We start from the raw sequence: 21105 nt of genomic DNA on the forward strand, positions 1-21105 counted from the left end.
ATGTAATGGGTCCACTCTTTGTCACTACTGAGCTGGCGATATGGCACTATCATTTCTCAAACCAACCTTCTATTGATTTAGAAAAATTGTGATTAGCAATGGAGAAAGGGGGATTTTACCCTAATTGAGAGAATTGAAATATTGTCTACTATAGTAATGAAAGACTGAAATAAATGCTTTAAACACACCATTCATATAACTACCTGCTAAGAGATCTTTTTTCAAAAGAATCCTAAGCTAACATGTGTGTAATCCTAACTACCATAGGCATGCAATCTGAGATACTCAAGCACTTTACTGTTGTACGTATGAATGAACACAATAACCTTTTTTCCTTTTTGTCCTTTTTGGTGAAAATATGAATGCTAATTATTCTTGGTTGTATGGCAGGTGGGTTACAGATGGTTGTGAAAGGTCAGATGGCTTGGGAGGCAAGTAGGGGTCTTCTCCTATCTTTCTAGATGCTTTTTCCACAAATTGGCCTCATAACTGGCCACTACGGGTCATCCTACAGGATGTCCTATTGAACCTACAGGATGTCCTAATGCTCCTACAGGATCCCTTGTATTCCTACAGGATGCGACCGAAACTAATAGGAGTGATTTAGAAGGTGGTATAAGTCTTAGGAAAGGTGAATGATGGAATATACAAAGCAAGGGAGTGGCTAGGACTTCCTTAGAACTCAAACCAAAGTTCGTAATATGGTTGGATTTGGTCAACAAACATGGAAGGTTGTTCTTGTGGAATGATAAATTGGTTGATGGACTTAGTGTCTCTTGGTGATCATGGATGGATGAGGTTAGGTTGGGGTTGCTGACATGAGATATTCTTGCACTATTGAAACTCCTGCAATACACACATCACTGGCATTTACCCATGAATAATGTCAAACAAGAAAGTTTTCCAATCAACATAAGAAAACATAATTCCATTATTTAATTGCCTAGTTCATGCATGGAAATATTTGCAGAATTTTGTGAAACACCATGAGATCTAATACAAGGTTGGAGATATCAGAGATAAAAACTGAAACCTATTCTTGAAACTGAAAAGATGTTGGCCTAATTAGCAAAAAACCCTAAATTCCATAAGAAATCAGAATTCTGTCTTTCTGGGGTTGAATAGGAGGTTTTCCTCAAACCATGGTCACTAAAGGGAGGAGTGAGGCCAAATCCACCTTCTATCATCCTTTTGGGTATTCCTTTATCTCTCTAAAGCTACTGCTAAGTCTATGCACAAATGGAAGCAAACTAATCAAATTCACCACTACTAGCATTGAAACAATGATAAAATCAATTCAACAATTAGTCTATGAAATAACCTAAGAAGACAAGTACAATAAGAGGAACCTCTTCTGCTAGGTTTGGCCCCTAACCCAAGAGATTCAACCCTCTGAGTCAACTCAGTGCTAGATCAAGGAAATACTCATTCTCATTATCATATGAAAAAAATTTCATAACATTGTTTCTCCAAAATCCTTTAACTCGAAAATGCTTAGTGCTCTTACATAAAAAATCTGAATCTTAATGAGGCTCTAGGACTCCATATTTATACAGCTGACGTCTCCAACAAATTTCTTAAATATAGGGAGGCTTGGCTCCAAAACTCAATATGAACTGGTTCTTAACTGTCACTAGCTCGGCTACTCATGTTCTCCATGACATGGCTGCTTGCAACTCCAAGCTAGTGTGATTTGATAGAGGGATATTCGAATGAGTGAGGATTTAATGAGGAAGATCCATCTCCTTTAATCTCTCCTTCTTGTCTCATTCAAGTATCCTGTACCTTAATTAGCCAAAATTTCCATGATTTGCTCCCAAAAACTTGTAATCAATGCACATTGGACCACTAGACATAACATCTTACTTTTACTCATCTCATTAAGAAAAATATAATCAAAAAATGTAAGGAATTATAAGAAGATTTGATTTTAGTAAGCTTGGAGGTGTCTTAAGGTCCATATAGTTACCCAATGATGAGGCTCATCAATTGTGCAAAGACAACCCAAACTACCAATGACATCCACGCTGCCATTACATATATGCAGGAAAGGACAATGAGGTAGAAAGGGGCCTCACTTTACTTGGACAAGATGATGAAGCCATGGGCAAATCTAGACAAAGCAAAAATTGTGATGTTGGTCTAGAACTATGAGCAGCTCCCTCCACCCATGACCAATGTTTAGGCTTACTATGCATTGTTCTATAGGATTCTAGAGCTCATACATGAAGACACACAAGATTTCTTACATCAGAACCCACACTCAAGCAATGAGGAGGAACCAAGTCATGCTTGAGGTCGACGAGTACATAGAGGAGTTGATAAGTGAAGCAACCAGTGATGACTTGTAGTTGAGCGGTGGTATAGCCATATTTAAGACAATATTTCACATGCTTCAGGATGAGCTGGATAGAGGTTTCAGAAGAATATACAAATAATCCATGGAGGAAAGAGTCCGCTTCGATAAATACATCATCAAATAGCACGGGGACGTGATAGCACAATACCAAGATTGGTATCAGTTCATCAGTGAAGACCCCCCTGAGGAGGTTACCGATTTGGTCTTTCCCCAAAACCTTGAGTAATGTTGTTTGCCTTGTTAGACTGACTCAAGCCTATTTTTATTCCACATGGGTATATCTGGAAATTGTATTATAGTAAATATATTGTAAGTGAAATTCCAAGTGTTATTAGTGGAATGTGAATAGTCACTATGTAATGTGAAGTGTCATGAGGGTACTCCAAGGCTCAAAGGGGAATTTCAAGGGTCACCCCACCCTTTGCGATATATAGAACCTCATAACTCATATTACAAGATTTTGGGAGCCAAGCTTTTGGCTAGGCATTGCTTAGAGAACGCTTGTAGAGTATTGTGATGAGCATTGGATTTTCCATAATGTAGAGCAAGTACATCTCTTTGGAGGAGTAGGTGGTGGTGACTGTAATTTTCCACTATTGGGGCTAGTGGTTGTCAATGGTGTATGTATGGACAAAACTTTCACTTAATAATATAACTAAGCCAACACGTTTTCATGCTTATGTTGTTATCGTAGTTCAACTATTATGTTTAGATTAGAAGTGTGTGTTACTTAAATTATGCCTTTGTGTATGAACTATTTTGTATATGATTGTAAAAATCTTGTTAAATATGTGTTGTTTTGTTAACCTGTCACCTTGGATTGTGGACTATTCCGCTTCTATCCTGTGATGTCATTCTACTCGTGTGTTCCTTTCATGCTACATACTATTACAGGCTTCTAAGGGACACACTTCCTTTTCCCCTCAGTGCGTTAGAACCCCCATGCATATCACTTGCCTTGCTGCAAGGTCACACACTTGCTTTTGACAAAGTTATCATACTTGTATCTATGAACTAGCGCAATCAAGGAACTACTATACTATGCACTTCCAGGAATTCTACTCCAAACAACCTGAGGTCTAGTTGGGACTTCTTACCAGAGAGATCTCCTGGAATGTTTGTGGTCCCAACACCGTCAAGATTTCTAGCAGTAGAAGGAGGGTCAGATGACAAGTTGATTCCTCAAAGTCTATTTTGACTCTATGCAGATTATTCATGGCTTACATTACAATTTCAACTCTGACATGTTTTTCTCATGCACATGACTTCGAAGCATTAGGGGATGTCAACGATGACTTGTCACATATTAAGTATTATGGTGAAGGTGGAGCATTGCCCTTGTTAAGACACGAAGTTTCCTTACTGGCCTTCTTTGAAAGGAATGCAATTCCTTCAGACGACATTTCCTGTGGGTTGTTCACTTACACGCTTGATGGGCATGCTGACCAATGGTGTCATACACTGCCCATAGCTTCTATTCACTATTATGATCACATGATCAAAGATTTAATCCATGCTTTTGATCACTATGACCAAAAAGCACTCAATAAAAGAATTTTGGAATTATGGAAGGTGCTCAATGAATCTATTGCACAATTTTGGGAGCACTTCCTAAATCTTTCTTTTCAAATCCTTGAAGATAAAATTGATTGAATATTCCTCAAAGAAATATTTCACTATCTTCTTGACATATATGAAAATCCTCAGGGGTTGGAATCATTCGAACCCATCCTAGCATACCTCAGTGTTAGATATACCAAATCATAGATTGACAAGGTTGTTGTCACAGGTGGCCCGTCGTCGCTCCTCATCAAAAAGCTCTAGTTTTGTAGGACGAGGTGGGAGAAGTTGTGAACCCATATGTTAAACCATCACCTCCTCCCAACCCACCTTCTCTAGATTTCTTCATACATGTCGACTACAAGCCTGTTGGTTGTCACGTGAACTTGTTTTCTTCACATCTATCCTTTTGTTATATTGAACCTATGTATTTTGGTGTCTTGTGTTCATTCATTCCAGACTTCGCATGTCATGTTCACAACGATCAAGTTGTCAACAAAGTTGGTGTTTATCAACCAACATGCGCTATCATATTTTATGAGTATGTATGGGAATCAGAAGAATAACTTGTGGTGAAGGATGACCTCCTTCTATTTGCACCTCATCCACTTTATCCTGACATCTTTTGTGATCCTGCCATTTCTGATTTGTCTTGTGAAAATTCATTCCCAGATGTTTCTATTTCTGATCGTTCACAGGACACATAGGATATCAATCTATTGTTTGATTGCCATGGGGAAAAATATTTCTTTCCGAATCGACTCAATCTGTCATATTTCATTTCGAAAGATTCAGAGGTGAAATTTTTTATTTCTCATCAACCCGTCTATATGTTTCATTAGATCATGAGGGTGCCAATGTACATCTCAAATTTTCTGATCATGGCTATTGTGGTCTCTTTAATCCTTCATTCGATCACAATTTTGATTCACTTGTTGTTGATCTTTCTAGGCCACTGGCTTTAGATGATCTACCCGCTGACGAAGTGGTAACCCATCAAGTTGTCGAGGCACTTCTTCTCGAGCTGATGGTTATAAAAAATCATGTTCTTGTTGTCTTGGGCCTAGTTCCGCTCCCAATCAGATTTTTTTGTAAACACCACAAGATCCTCATCACTCTCTTGTGCACATTGAAAAGCAATCTGATCCACATATTTCACTTCCTCCACCAAATCACACAATCCTGTCGCTCATGCATTGGAGGAGTCATACGTTGCAAGTCATGTTGCGAAGTGAAAGTTTTCTTCTTTATGCATGTTTTCTCATCTTTGATGCTTCACCATGATATGTCTACAGAATGTTTGTCTTGTTCTTTTACTCTTTTCTTTTCTATGGACGCATTTAAATTTCGAGTGTGTTGGTATTCATTGTTTTATCTTTCTTGCTTGCTTGTTTACCTAAATATATTTCATTTCAACCATGCCTTTACTAACATGGGACAACCAATGCATTGGTGGCTGCATTGGAAATATCATTTCATGTGAGTAGGCCCATGCACTATTTAGTTTAGGAGTAGGAGTAGCATTTTATTTCTTGTTTTCTTTGATTTCTTGTTTTCTTTGCTTTCATGTTTTCTTTGCTTACTTTCTTTGCTTTCATTTTACTTTTGTCCTTTTCTTTGTTTATTTGTTTGTTTTGCACTCATAAGTTTAGCTTCCTGTGAAATTGTGTTTGGCTCTTGAGACAAGCAGGGTGAAGTACAAGAGGATTTGTACAACTACCAAAATTTGGGTACCTGTTATCCCCTCTCTTTCTGAATAGCTTGCATTCTTCAGATGATGATACCCCGATGGAAAATATGTTATGTTCAGAGTGAATCTTGGTGAAAACACAACATTTACACTTTTAAATAGTACCATTTACACTAATCAGTTTCCTATATTCGGTTAACCCTTGTCAACTCAGTCAAGTGTAGTAAGGTGAGGCGTAAAACCTTAACAAGTATGTCAGAGGTATATATAACATACTTCTCTAAAGGGAAAACCTCTTCTTCTCTTAATAACTCAGGATCCCTCTTCTGCCTCATGAACATAAACAAGTGCCTATGTAGTTTTTTTTTGAAAACAAAAAAATATAAATAAAAAATAAAATAAAATAAAGGCGAAAGAAGAGATAGGATTCTTGGACACAGAGGTGAACCAAGTAACTTAGCAGGTTTACTGTCAAAGCTCCTTGGCAGTGGAGCAATGCTTGTGTTCCTGAAGTGACTTCGTCAGGGTACTCTCCAGGCCTCCTAGTAGCAGAGAAACACTAGAGATGAAACTTAAACTCTGACAGTATACATTATTTGTGTATCAATATACCCTTCATCCGCAATCGAAACAACTCAGTTGACTTGGCTTGGTATGTGTGATGGCCGATTAAGAGAATGGCAAGGAGTATATCTTTAATTTAAGCTAGTAAAAAAGTAATGACGATCAAAGAATCGAACAATACTTCTAAAGGATTTACACTCTCTTTACACGAGACAACATCGATAGAGAGAGTTGTACTTCCACCAGTGTGTCACCAATCTTGTAGCAGCTGTAACCACCGTCCAAAAATTTTCCTTCGCTTTGCTTTGGATCCTCCCTCCTTAAATCTTAGCACCTTGTCGTGCACTACTCAGGTACTTGTGCTTTCATTTAAATTTATATTTCATTTTATATCTTTTGTTCCCTTACTTTCTTTACTATCTAACCACAAGCTGACCCTCGTGACTTGGATGCGTCTGATTCTTGCACTGCCTTGGAAAACTGCATAGTCATGAAGGGAAGTCAGCCTTACTCTTAGAAATTATGAGTGTAGCCTAGCAGTGAGCCTTGCTCTCAAGAATTGAATAGATCATCCCAATAGTGAGCTTCAGCTCTGAAAATGCACAGGCCCAGCTGACAACTTGTCTTCAGCTAGGAAAATATGCATAGCCTAAGAGGTAGCCAGAGTCTTTCAACCTAGGAATTGCACACAAGCATTCCCTCAGCTATTGTTTGATGCATGTGTCGGCATGTTTCCCGGTCCCGTCTAGAGCTGTACAATTTCTCCATGCATGCATAACAACCCTTCCCAAAAAATAAAAAAGAAAAAAGCATCCCTAAAAAATAGGGAACTATTTTTAGTAGTGGGAGTTACACTCGAGCTAATTTTAGAAAACTGCCATCAGTTGTCGCTTTTTCCTACATTTTTGGCATGCACTTCATAAACCCTAAATTGATCAAATCTATTTAATGGACAATGCCATATCTCATTTTCACATTTTATCTTGGAGCTTTGGCATTCCCGAAGCATCTAGGAACATTCGGCACGATTGGCACAACTTATCTAGGTAAGTTTTGATTTCAAGTCTTTTACTGCTATTTCTATCACTTTTGTTTCCTTAGCTTGTGTGAGTGTTGTTTTGCATGTTTTCTTGAAAGACCACTACCGTTTTAGTTTTTTTTAACTTGTAGAAGTGTTGTTTCAATTTTTGCATTTTCTTTCTTCAACATCACATGCATAACCCAGTTTTTGCACTAACGGTCATCATTGCGGTGACTCTCCCCACTCACTTCATTATTCATTTGTTTGACTCATTTCTGAAATTTCTTTGATTGTATTCAAACCATTCACTTAGTTCTATAACATCCTTCTCTCATGCATTTAGATCTACTCATTTTCAAGTCACCCTTGGGCATATCTGGGCTGCCTTGGCTCATATCTAGCTCTTCCCGACATGCACTGTGCATTTCCAGAACTTAAGGCTCTACCTTGGCTCCAAGAATTGCATAGAGGATTTCAATCACTGGCTCCAGCTGCGCTCTACAGAGTTGTAGGAGTCAGTCCCTAGTCTTTCCCACTGGGATTGCATAATACGTAGTCCTAGTGAGCATCAAGCCAGACTGAACTACAAATTGTGTAGTTCCAGTCCATAGCAAGCCATACTAGGTTGTGCTCTATGTAGTTCCAGTCATCAGTACCTCTCATTGGAAATTGGGACTACACAATGTATAGATCTAGCTAACAGTCTCTCACCTCTGAGAGTCAAAATTGCATAATCTTTCCCAACAGTTGCCCAGTTTGTTGCATGGCTGATCCTCGAAGTGCTTTCTACTTTTAAGCTGACACTTTCTTGCCGTGAGTGTCCACTTTATCTCTAGGCACATTAGTTGTTTAGTAGCTTCTCATTAGTACAGGTAGCATGGTTTCCAAGAGAGCTGGATCAAAGGATAATGCAGAGAGGATCACTTGAGATGTGGTTGAGAAAGTGCCAATGAACTTGCCTATTTATGTAGACACACAAGTAGAGAAGGACATGAAGATTACATGGCCGAAAATAAACGATATATTTGTAGATAGTTTCAAGGATGATTTGGAAGATTGACAAGTATATGTCAACATCTAGAAGTTCGACTTGTATAGGGTTGCATGTAGATACCCTGCCTTCCCGTGGGCAAATATCATTCACTGGATTGTCTCACATATCGATCCTGAGACGATGACACTGAGTAGTACTAGTGGAGCAAAAATTTCCAGCTTCAGGATGGAAAACTATCATCAGATGTATCACTTGCCGTAGCCGGCGAACTACATGGATGCACTATTCTTCACTCCAAACAATAATGTGAACACTAGAGACATCATGAAGCATTGGGTAAAAGAGCCATCGAAGTTCAAAGCGACACTCAACCAGGTCTACAAGACGAAGTCACTCGGGAAGGCTTACCAACTCTTGGTCATGTTTTCATGGTGCCTGTATGGTCAAGAGAGCACATAGACCTTCCTGCAGTGTTGGGCGGTTATGTTTGAGAAGTTCGAAAATGAAGGAAGATCATTCAACTGCTCTAACATGTTGGCACTTCAGTTGAAAGTGCATGTGTCTAATTCCTAGAGTCCCCCGAAGGATGAGCAAGCAAGATTCTTTATGTCTGCATACCAAATTGATGTAATCAGTGCCCAATAGTAGTTCCCTGGCATGGGCTGGACATTGACACCATGAGAGGATGTTGTGAACATCTATTGCAAGTTTCTATTTGAGTGTAGCTACCAAGGAGTCATGGAAAGGTTGTCTAACCACTTCATCACCTTGCTGTAGAGGACGATATTCAAACAGAATCCAGCTTTCATGTCTCGAGAAATAATGCAGGCGTTGCTTAACATTGCAAATTATATGCCTCACTAGCTAGCAGCTTGTTCATGATGTTTGGTGCAAAGAATCCTCCACATGAGCTATTGAGGTTTTCCATGGACAAGTTGGTCATGCAAGAGTTTCATACCACATCTCCATAGGGTTATTAGTAGGACTGCACATGAGGAAGAAGGCACCATGGCCTACACTTCCTTTACGGATTGGGTTGTATGAGATCCGTACCTTGAAGGATACGGATGTCGAGGACGAGGACTTGATGAATTTTGGGTTCGACATCAAGAGTTTCAATCCTTATGACCCCCACTTCATTTGTAAGAACCACTGTACAAAGGTGTATTATCCATGGATCCATGGGGCATGTCATTGGCCAGAGGAAGATCCTTGGAGGTATTGCTATAACTCCTTTAGGCTCAATGAACTAGTCAGCATAGTTGTCGAGTGGAAAGTAGCACTGTAGGTAGTAGCACAACAGGAAGCAATACCAACAACAACAATGAGCAGCAAACTAGTGCAAGATAAAGGAAAGAGGAAAATTTTCGAGAGCGCAGAGGCTGAGCAAAGCTAAAAGTTTAGAGAAGATCCTCTTGTTGAAAAAGTATGTTTGGAGATAGAGGCAAAGAGGCGACTGCGAAAAAGGAGAACAAAATGGAGGAATAGAGATAAGAAAAGGTTGGAAGATGTAGAGAGGAAGTTGGAGGAGACATAGAAGAAGATCAAAGTAGAGAAAGAGTTGAGGAGGAGAGAAAGGGAAGAAAATCAGAAATAGGAATAGGAGGATAGGCAAGGTGCGCTAACAGTGAAAACTATGTCTGTACAGGTTGAGACAATAAAGCAAACAACAGAAAAAGAAGAGGGGAAGCAGGTGCAGGTTCAGGAACTTCCTCAACAGGTGGAGGAGATGGTTAAAGAAATAAGCATGGAGACAGAATAGGAGCCACAATACCAAGACATCGATCTCATGCCAGGAGCGTATGAGGTTGCACCACAGTCTCGGCCACCTCCAAAATCACAACTCTTCCCTAGTGAGCAAGGAGATGTTGTTCTCCTTGATGATTATCCAGAGAAGGATGTGTGCAATATCTCATTCGACAAGTCACAACACATGATTGTACTAGCATGAAGAAAGTGACTTTTGGATGATCGCACATCACCTATGAGGTTACCAAGTAGGTATTTCCACAAGACCCTGTGTGATGTTGTTTGTCTTGTTAGGTTGAATCAAGCCTATTTTATCCCACATGGGTATATGTGGAAATTGTATTATTCTAAATATGTTGTAAGTGAAATTCTGAGTGTCACTAATGGAATGTGAATAGTCACTATGTAATGTGAAGAGTCATGAGGGTAGTCCAAGGGTCAAAGGGGAATGTCAAGGGTCACCCTACCCATTGGTATATATAGAACCTAATAACTCATAGTACAAGATTTTGGTAGCCAAGCTTTTGGCTAGGCATTGGTTAGATAAGGCTTGGAGAGTATTCTGATGAGCCTTGGCTTCTCTACAACGTAGAGTGAGTACATTTCTTTAGAGGAGCAGGAGATGTTGACTCTAATGTTCCACTATTGGGGCTAGTGGTTTTCAATCGTGTATGTATGGATGGAAATTTCAGTTAATAATATAACTGAGTGAACACGTTTTCATGCATAACTAGTGGCTACCAATGGTGTATGTATGGATGTAAATTTCACTTAATAATATAACTAAGCAAACACGTTTTCATGCATATGTTGTTATTGTAGTTCGACTTTTCTGGTTATGTTAGCAATGTAGGTTATTTAACTTATGCGTTTTTGTATGAACTATTTTGTGCACGATTATACGAATCTTATTGAAGATGTGTTGTTGCATTAACCCATCACTTTGGATTGTGTAATATTCTGCTTCTAGCCTATGATTCCATTCCTCTCTTGTGTTCCTTTCCGGTTGAATACTATTACAAGCTTCAAAGGGACACACTTCCTTTTCCCCTCAATGTGTTACAATCCCCATGCATCTCACTTGACTCGCTATAAGGTCACACACTTGCTTTTGAAAAAATTATCATACATATCTTTGCATGCTACTGTAGTCAAGGCAGTACTATACTACCCACTGTTGGGACTCCTACTCCAAACAATTTGAGGTCTAGTTGGGACTTATTACTAGGGAGATCCCTTGACATGTTGGTGGGTCCAACACCATCAACATTTATGGTACTATAAAGAGGGCTAGAGGACAAGCTAAATCCTCAAAGTTTATTTTGAATCTCTACACATTATTCATGACTTACATTACAGTTTCAACATTGACATGTTATTCTCATGCACATGAGTTTGTAGTGTAATTGGACATCATCGATGACTTGTCACGTATTAGGTATGATGATGAAGGTGGAGCAAAACCCTTGTTAAGACACATAGTTTCCTTCTTGGGATTTTTTGAAAGGAATGAATTCCCTTCGAATGGCATTTCCTGTGAGTTGTTCGCTCACAAGTTTGACGAGAATGTTGACCAATGGTGTTGCAAACTACCTGCAGCTTCTATTCACTCTTATGATCACATGATCAAAGATTTAATCTATGCTTTCAGTCACTATTAATGCAAAGAACTTAATAAAAAGATTCTGGAATTACGGAAGGCACCTAATGAATCTATTACGTAATTTTGGGAGCACTTCTTGATCCTTTCTTTTCGAATCCTTGAAGAAGGAATTGATTGGAAATTCCTCAAAGTAAGATGTCAGTATCTTCTACATATATCTGAAAATTCTCACAAGTTAGAATCATTCAAACCCCTCATAGCATACCTTGGTGTTAGAGCTTCCAAATCTAAGACATACAAGGTTGTTGTCATAGGCGACCTATCATCCCCTCCTCATCGAACAACTCTAGCTCCGCAGGATGAGGTGGGAGAAGTTGTGAACCCATCTGTTGAACTGTCATCTCCTCCAACCCCACCAGCTTCGGATTTCTTCATAGATGGGGACTACAAGCTCGTTTCTTGTCACATGAGCTTGTTTTTGTGACCTCCATCCTTTCGTTCTATTGATTGTCCAGATTTTTGTGTTTTGTGTTTGTCCATTCCAGACTCCACATGTGATGTTCACGAGGATCAAGTTGTCGATGAGGTTTGTGTTGAGCAGCCAACCTGTTCTTTCATTTTTGATGAGTATCTGTGGGAACCTAAAGAACTTGCGGTGAAGGATGACCTCCTTCTATCCGCAACTCATCTGCTCTATCCTGACATCTTCTGTGATCTTGCCATTAAAGATTTGTCTTGTGAAAATTCATTCCCAGATTTTTCTATTTCTTACCATTCACAGGATGCCTAGGATTTTATTTCATCATATGATTATGGTGACGACAAATCTTTCTTTCTGAATCCACTCAATATGCCATCTTTCATTGCTGAAAATTCAGAGGGTGAAAATTTTTGTTTCTCATCAACCTCTCTATGTGATTCGTCAAATCATGAGGATGTCGATGTACATCTCGAATTTTCAGATCATGGTTATCGTGATCTCTTTACTCCTTCATTCTATCATGATTAACTTGTTGTTGATCTTTTCCATGCCACTGGTCTTTGATGATCTACCTGCTAAAAATGTGGAAGACCCTCAAGTTGTTGAGGCACTTTAGCCTGAGTTAATGGTTATGTCAGGTTCTCACTATCTTGAGGTTAGTTCCTCTCTTGATCAGAAATCTATTAAAACACCTCAGGCTCCTCATCACTTTCTTGCTCACATTGAAAATCAATATGATCCACCGATTTAAATTTCTCCAATAGAATCGCATGATCCTATCACTCATGCATTGGAGGAGTCATACGTAGCAAGTCATGTTGTGAAGCACAAGTTTTGTTCTTTCTGCATGTTTCCTCATATGTCCATATCAAAAGAGTGTGCATGTTTTTCATCTGCGCATAGTGTGATGCTTCACCATGGTATGTCCACAGAATGTTTCTCTTGCACTTTTACTCATTTATTTTTTGTGGACACATTTAAACTTTGAGTGTGTTGGTCTCCTTTTCTTTATCATTATTTCTTGTTGATTTACCTAAATATCTTTCTTGTCAAACATGCCTTCACCAACATGGGCCAGCCAATGTGTCAATGGCTACATTGGAAATATCACTTCATGTGAGTAGGCCCATGCACTGTTTAGATTAGGAGTAGTATTAGCATTTTCTTTCTTGTTTGATTTGATTTCATGTTTCCTTTGCTTACTTTCTTTACTTTAATTTTACTTATTTCCTTTTCTTGCTTTGTTTGTTTTTTTTTTTAACTTGTAGGTTTAGCTTCCCATGAAACTGTATTTGGCTCTTGAGACAAGCAGAGTGAAGTAGAAGAGGACTTGTACAGCTCCAAACATTTGGTTATCTCTTATCCCCTCTCTTTATGAAGAGCTTTCCTTCTTAATTCGATGATACCCTGATGGAAAATTCATTCTATTCAGAGTGAGCCTCGGTGAAAACACAATGCTTGCACTTTTAACTAGTACCACCTACTCTAATCAGTTTCTCTATATTCGGTTAACCCTTGTCAACTCATTCAAGTAAAGTAAGGTGAGGGATAAAACCTCAACAATTATGTCATAGGTATATATAACATACATCTCTGAAGGGACAACCTCTTTTTCTCTCAATAACTCAGGATCCCTCTTCTGCCTCATGAAAATAAATAAGTGCCTATGCACAGTTATTTGAAAACAAAAAAATAAAAAAAAAAATAAAAGTGAAAGAAGAGAAAGGCTTCCTACACAAGGAGGTGAACCAATTAACTCCAAGACCATATTTTCCAGGCTCCTTCACAGTGGAGAAATTATTGTTTTCCTAAAGTGACTCCATCGAGGTACTGTCTAGGCCTGCTGGCAATAGAGAAACACTGGAGATGAAACTTAAACCCTGAAAATATACATTACTTGTGCATCAATATATCCCTCATCCCCAATCAAAATAGATCGGTTTACTTGGATTGGTACGTGTGTTGGACGATCAAGAGAATGGAAGACACTATATCTGTAACTCAAGATAGTAAGGAAGCCATGATGATAAAAGAATCAAACAATACATCCAGAGGAGTTAGACTTACTTTACATGAGACAAGTTCCATAGAGAGAGCTAGAGTTCTACTAGTGTGTCACCAATGTTATAGAGGCTACAACCACTATCCAAAATTTTTCCTTCGCTTCATTTTGCAACCTCCCTATTTAATTGTTAGCAACTTGTATTGCACCGCTCAAGTAATTGTGCTTTCATTTGAATTGATCTTTAGTTTTACAATTTGCGTTCACTTACCTGCTTTGTTGTCTAACCACAAGCTGACCCCTGTGACTTGGTTGCATCCAATTCTTACAATTCCTTGGAAAACATCGTAGTTGTGAAGGGAAACCAGCCTTGCTCTAAGGAATTGCGCAGTGTAGTGCAACAGTGAGCCTTGCTCTCAACAATTCTGTAGATCAACCCAGTAGTGAACTTTGGCTATGGAAATGCACAAACCCAAGCAAAATCTTGTCTTCAACTAGAAAACTATGTAGTGCATGAGAGGCATCTAGAGCCACTCAACCTAGGAATTTTGTAGAAGAATTCCCTCATCTTTTGTCTGATGCATGTTCCGGAAGGTTGCTCAATTCCCTCCAAAACTACACAATTTCTCCATGCATTCATAGTGACCCTTTCTGAAAAGGAAAAAATAAAAAATAATCCATAAAAACTAGGCATCTATTTTTAGCGGTGGGAGTTACACTTGAGCTAATTTTAGAAAATTGTCGCCATTTGTCGTTTTTTCCTATATTTTTGGTATGCAAGTCATAAGCCCTAAATTGATCAAATATATTTAATGGAAACCTCCACAACTAATTTTCACATTCGGTATTGGAGATCTGGCATTCCAAAAGCATCTGGGAACCTTCGATATGATCAACACAACTTTTCCGAGTAAGTTTCGCTTTTGAAGTCTTTTTCTTCTTTTTCTGTTACTTTTGTTTCCTTGGCTTGTGCGAGTGTTGTTTTTCATGTTTTCTTGAATGACTGATGGAATTTTATTTTTTTTAGCTTGTAGAAGTTTTGTTTCAAAATTTTCATTGTCTTTCTTGAGTGTCACATGCATAACCCAGTTTCTACACCAACAGTCATTGTTGTGGTGACTCTCCCGACAAGCTTCGTTGCTCATTTGTTTGATTGATATCTGCACTTGTTTTTATTGAATGCATAACCATTCAATCAAATATGCACCAACATTTTCTCATGCATTTAGATCTACTCATTTTCAAGTCGCTCTTAGGTAGATCTGAGCTGCCTTGGCTCAGATCTAGCTCTTCCCAACATGGAATGCACATTTCTGGAACTCATGTCTCTACCTTGGCTCTAGGAGTTGCACAGAGGCTATTAATGACTTACTCCAGCTATGCTTTGTGTAGTTCCAAGTGTCAGTCCCTACTCTTTCCTAGTAGGATTAAACAATGCACAGTCCCAGCTAGCATCAAGCCAGACGAAACTACACATTGTGTAGTTCCAGTCCACAACATGCCATTTTCGACTATGCTCTATGAAGTTCCGGTCATTAGTACCTCTCATTGGTGGCTAGGATTGTGCAATGCACAGATCCAACTGATAGTATCTCATCTCTGAGAGTCACAACTTCACAATCTTTCCCAACAATTTCCCAATTTGTTTCATGACTGATCCTTGAAGTGCTTTATGTTTTTGAGATGACATTTTCTTGTCGTGAGTGTCTTCTCTATCTCCAAGTACATTAGTTTTTGAGAAACTTCTTAACAGTATAGGTGGCATGGTTTCCAAGAGAGGTGGATCAAAGGATAGTGTATAGAGAAACACTGGAGATGTGGTTGAACAGGTGCCAATGAACTTGCCTATCTATGCAAACACACAGTTGTTTGTAGAGAAGGAAATTATTATTACATTGTAGGAAATAAAGGACATATTTGTAGGAGGTTTCAAGGAAGATTTGGAAGATCAACAAGTCTATCTCAACATCCACAATTCAGGCTTGTACAGGGTTGCATTCAGATACACAGCCTTCCTGTGCGCAAATATCATTCACTGGAGGAGAGCATGAGCTGAGGAGGAGAGAAAGGGAATAAAATAAGAAATAGGAACATGTGGAAAGGAAAGGGGTACTGATGGAGAAAAATGCACCTATATAGGTTGAGATAGCATAACATCCAACATATGAAGAAGGGGTGAGTAGGTGCAGGTTTAGGAACTTGCTCAACAGGTTGAGCAGATGGTTGAAGAAATAGACATGGAGATGGAACCAGAGCCATAGGAACAAGACATTGATCTCATGCCAAGAGCATACGAGGTTGCATCATACCCTCCACCACCTCTAGAATCACAACCGGTTCGAAGCGAGAAAGGACAGGTTGTTCTCCTTGATAATGATCCAGAGATTGATGTGTACAATGTGTCATTCGACAAGTCACAACACAAGATTGTACAAGCATGAAGAAAGAATCTTCTGGATGATCACACATCACCTGTGCACATAGAGGAAAGGGTGATTGTATAAGATGTCATAAGACATCTAGTTGCCATGGCCCAGGACTCTCAAGCCTATGTAGAAGCCACGAGTTTGATCATCATGTTCTTGATAGTAGAGAATGATTGGATGGCAAAGGACTTGCAAGAGGCTAGGTAGAGAACATAGCAGTCTGCAAGATTCTCTATGGCAGAAATGAAGAAAGAAATATTTGCGGAGATATCAACTTTGGATACCACCATGAAGATGCTATATAGAATATTTGTCACTGTGCATAAAGTAGTTTTCCATCTATATGGTTTTCAGTAGTACTGCTCAAAGATAGCCCAAACTCTCTAAGATATCCATACTACCATTGCGCATGTAGAGGAATGTACAATGAGTTACAAAGAGGCCCCTCTTTACTTTAATAAGATGATGAAGCCCTAGACAGATCTAGACAAAGCACAGATTCAAATGTTGGTCTGAAACTATGCGCAACTCCCTTCGCTCATCACTAACATTGAGGCTTCCTATTCATGGTTGTATAGAAGTATGGATGTCATAGTAAGGACACACTTTATCCCTTCCATTGGAACCCTCACTTAATCCATGAGGAAGAACCATGTCATGCTAGAGATCGACAGGTGCATAGAGAAATTGATGCATGAATCCATGAGTGATGACTTGTAGCTAAGCATAGAGAACATGCATAAATACATCGATGGTATAGACACACTTAGGACAATGATGCACATGTTTCAGGATGAGCTGGACAAAGGTTTCATAACAGTATACCCAGAATCCATGGAGGCAGGAGTCCACTTTGATAAAGACATCATCAATTAGTACGAGGACATGATAGCGTATTACCAATCTTGGTATCAGTTCATCAATGAAGACCACCACGAGGAGGTTACAAAGTATGTCTTTCCCCAAGACCCCGAGTGATGTTTTTTTTCTTGTTAGGATGACTCAAGCCTATTTTATCCCACATGGGTGTATGTGGAAATTGTATTATTGTGAATATGTTGTAAGTGAAATTCCAAGTGTCATTAATGCAATGTGCACAGTCACTATGTAATGTGAAGAGTCATGAGGGTAGTCCAAGGGTCAAAGGGGAATGTGAAGGGTCACCCCAGCCATTGGTATATATAGAACCTCATAACTCATAGTACAAGCTCTTGGTAGCCAAGCTTTTGGCTAGGCATTGGTTATAGAAGGCTTGGAGAGTATTGTGATGAGCCTTGGCTTCTCCACAATGTATAGCGAGAACATCTCTTTGGAGGAGTAGGTGGTGTTAACTATAATTTTCCTTTATTGGGGCTAGTGGATGTTGATGGTGTATGTATGGATGGAAATTTTAGTTAATAATATAACTGAGCCAACACCCTTTCATGCATATGTTGTTATTGTAGTTTGACTATTCTGGTTACTTTAGCAGTTTCTGTTATTTAACTTATGCATTTGTGTATGAACTATTTCATGTACGATTGTACCAATCTTATTGAAGACATGTTGTCGCGTTAACCCGTAACTTTGGATTTTGGACTATTCCTCTTCCGGCCTATGATGCCAGTTCGTTCGTCTGTTCCTTTTAGGCTGGGTACTATTACAGGCTTCTAAGGGGTGCGCTTCTTTTTCCCCTGTTTGTGTTAGAATCTTCGTGCATCTCACTTGAATCATTGTAAGGTCACACACTTACTTCTAAAAAAATCATCATATTTATCTTTGTGTGCTACTGGAGTTAAGGCAATACTATACTACCCATTCCCGGGACTCATACTCTAAACGATTTGAGGTCTAGTTGGGACTTCTTACAAGGGAGATCCCCTGACATGTTGGTAGGCCCAAAACCATCACCAGATCCATAGCACAATAGTCAATCATACAATAGGAACTTCCTCATTTTCCCTTCCTCCATATTCTTATTTATTTTCTCCATTGTCATTACACTCTATGATCCATATGTTTTTACTTCAAGGATTCATTCATAAATGCATATAAAAGAGCATGATACCCATAAATGCATAGACATCAAAGAAGAGGAAAAAAATAGAAAACCATAAATAAAAAGAGACACAAATCATGATAACGAAATTCACCAGATGTGGTCTATGTTTCCAGACCCTGCTGAAAGTGGGGAGGCCTCTTCATTCATCAACAATAAAAATCAAAATTTATACATAGAAAGAATACACCTTATACCTCCAAATATGTGGAAGGCCTGAATATTCACTGCTCGGATTGAAACATTGTCTACACCATCAGAATCTTAGTGAAAAATCATGAAGTTTGAGTACAAGCATGACCGCTTTCTACCATGGTTAAATTTGGGCTCCTCGAGAATATTTTAGATTCCTCACAAGATTCTCTTCTGGAGATGGGTAAAAAAAGAGTTGTTGAGATGAATAAATGGTTTGCATGGTTGAAATCCTAGCGAAATGCTAGTCCAGAAGAGTATAAACTTGATATGTTTCTTACGCTATAAAATTTGGCTTCGACGTAATCTTTTAGATTCTTCAAGATTTTGTTGTAGGAATATTCTTTTGGAATCTAGAATATTTTATAGAATATTTCACCTCAAAAATCATGTATGGATGGGGCCTCCTCGAGTTGTGTGCTCTCGATTCCCGTCTCATTGTTCTGTCTCCTTTGTTGGTGGGTGAATGAATGAAATCAGGCTTTATATAAATGTTTTGTGGGTGGTTTTGACAAAGTCAACCCTTTGGGTCATTGGTGGGTGTCCAATTTAGTTGGGTGAAGGTCTCGAGGTTAAGCTCGTCGGCCTCCCACTTATGGCCTGTTGTTTGACATTTTTTTGGTGCACCATTTATATATGGGTGGTTTGTTTTAAATGAAGTTTTTTTGGATGGGGCTGCCCGTTGGGCGGGTCGGCCATTGGTCATGTAGGTTTGATCCCCATCGCCCCCCTAATATATCATATGGTTGTTGAAATAACACTAAATATTGGGCCATTTTTAATATATATATATATATATATATATATATATATATATATATATATATATATATATATATATATATATATATATATATATATATATATATATATGTATATATATGTATATATATATACATATATATGTATATATATGTATATATATATATATATATATATATATATATATATATATATATATATCTGTATATATATATATATATGTATATATATATATATATATATATATATATATATATATATATATATATATATATATATATATATATATATATATATATATATATATATACATATGTATATATATATAGACACACACACACACACACACACATATATATATATATGTTTTGTCTTCATGTCATGATGTTTTTTACTTCTATTTGGATTGTTTGAGTAGTAATATGGTTCGTCCCTCTTCTAGTAAAGTCTCCTTAGCTAGTCGAGGTCGCGGGAATAGTAGAAACGCAAGGCAGTGCAGTGAAAGTAGCCAGGCCCAACTCACCAAGCAAGGGGGAAGGGCTAAAAATCCTCTCCTATACTTATCTGTGACTCAGCTCGGTCTTATCAAACTGGCACTATGTTGTAGGTCCATTAGTTAATATCTAACTAGGAGGAGAATTAAATCAACACACAGATGCCAAGATAAATTTGGAAGAATGGAGAGACTCAGTGCCAGATCTTGACGACTCTAGGGGTTATACTTCTCAGTATTAGCATATTGTATATGTTTATTTGTTAATGATGAATATCATGGCTAAAGATATGATGACCCCTCCAGTTGGCTCATCCAAGTCTGATCTCTGTCTACATGAAAGTCATAAGGAATTTCAACTTATTCCGTTTCAAATCTAGTAGGAGAATGCCCACCTCAATCGTATTGAGAAACAAATTCCTTGTCTCCCCTACACGGAATTACCTGGTTTGAGTGTGAAAGATCCAAATCACATGGAGTCATCAAATGATTAACAATATTCTTGGCTCAATTTTTGTTTTAAATTTTTCTATATCTAGATGAAGAATCTGCAGACTATGATATTTTGGTTTAGGTATCTAGATTTTAGAAGGCTTCAATACATTCAGTCATATATGGATTTTTTTATACAGACTTAAAATTTTATTCTTTTGGATGGCTTATAATGTTATTAGGTGGCCAACAAACCTATTTTCCCTCTCGGCAGGTTGAGGCCATCTAACCACTTGAATTATGGATGTAACTTTCCTTTTCAAGAAAATGAATAAAAAGGTCTTGCCAAGATATATATATATATATATATATATATATATATATATATATATAGATATATATAATCTATATAATAAGAGTGGGCCTAGCAGAACCACCCCCTCCAACCATATATATATATATATATATATATATATATATATATATATATATATATATATATATATATATATATATATATATATATATATATATATGGTTGGAGGGGGTGGTTCTGCTAGGCCCACTCTTATTATATAGATTTTTTTATTTTTTAAATAAACCAAGTTGCACAGTCACCTGCCAGATTTTTGTGGGTCATTGGAAAAACTAAAGAGGTACGAATTTGGTCAGTTTCAGCCACTATGCAATGTAAAATTTCCACAATTTTAGTTGGCACAAAATTTGGAGCTTCTTCTAG

This window comes from Pinus tabuliformis, chromosome 6, assembly GCF_031772625.1.
Source record: "Pinus tabuliformis cultivar Carrire ecotype Pingquan chromosome 6, CPIR1, whole genome shotgun sequence".
Classification (NCBI taxonomy): Eukaryota; Viridiplantae; Streptophyta; class Pinopsida; order Pinales; family Pinaceae; genus Pinus; species Pinus tabuliformis.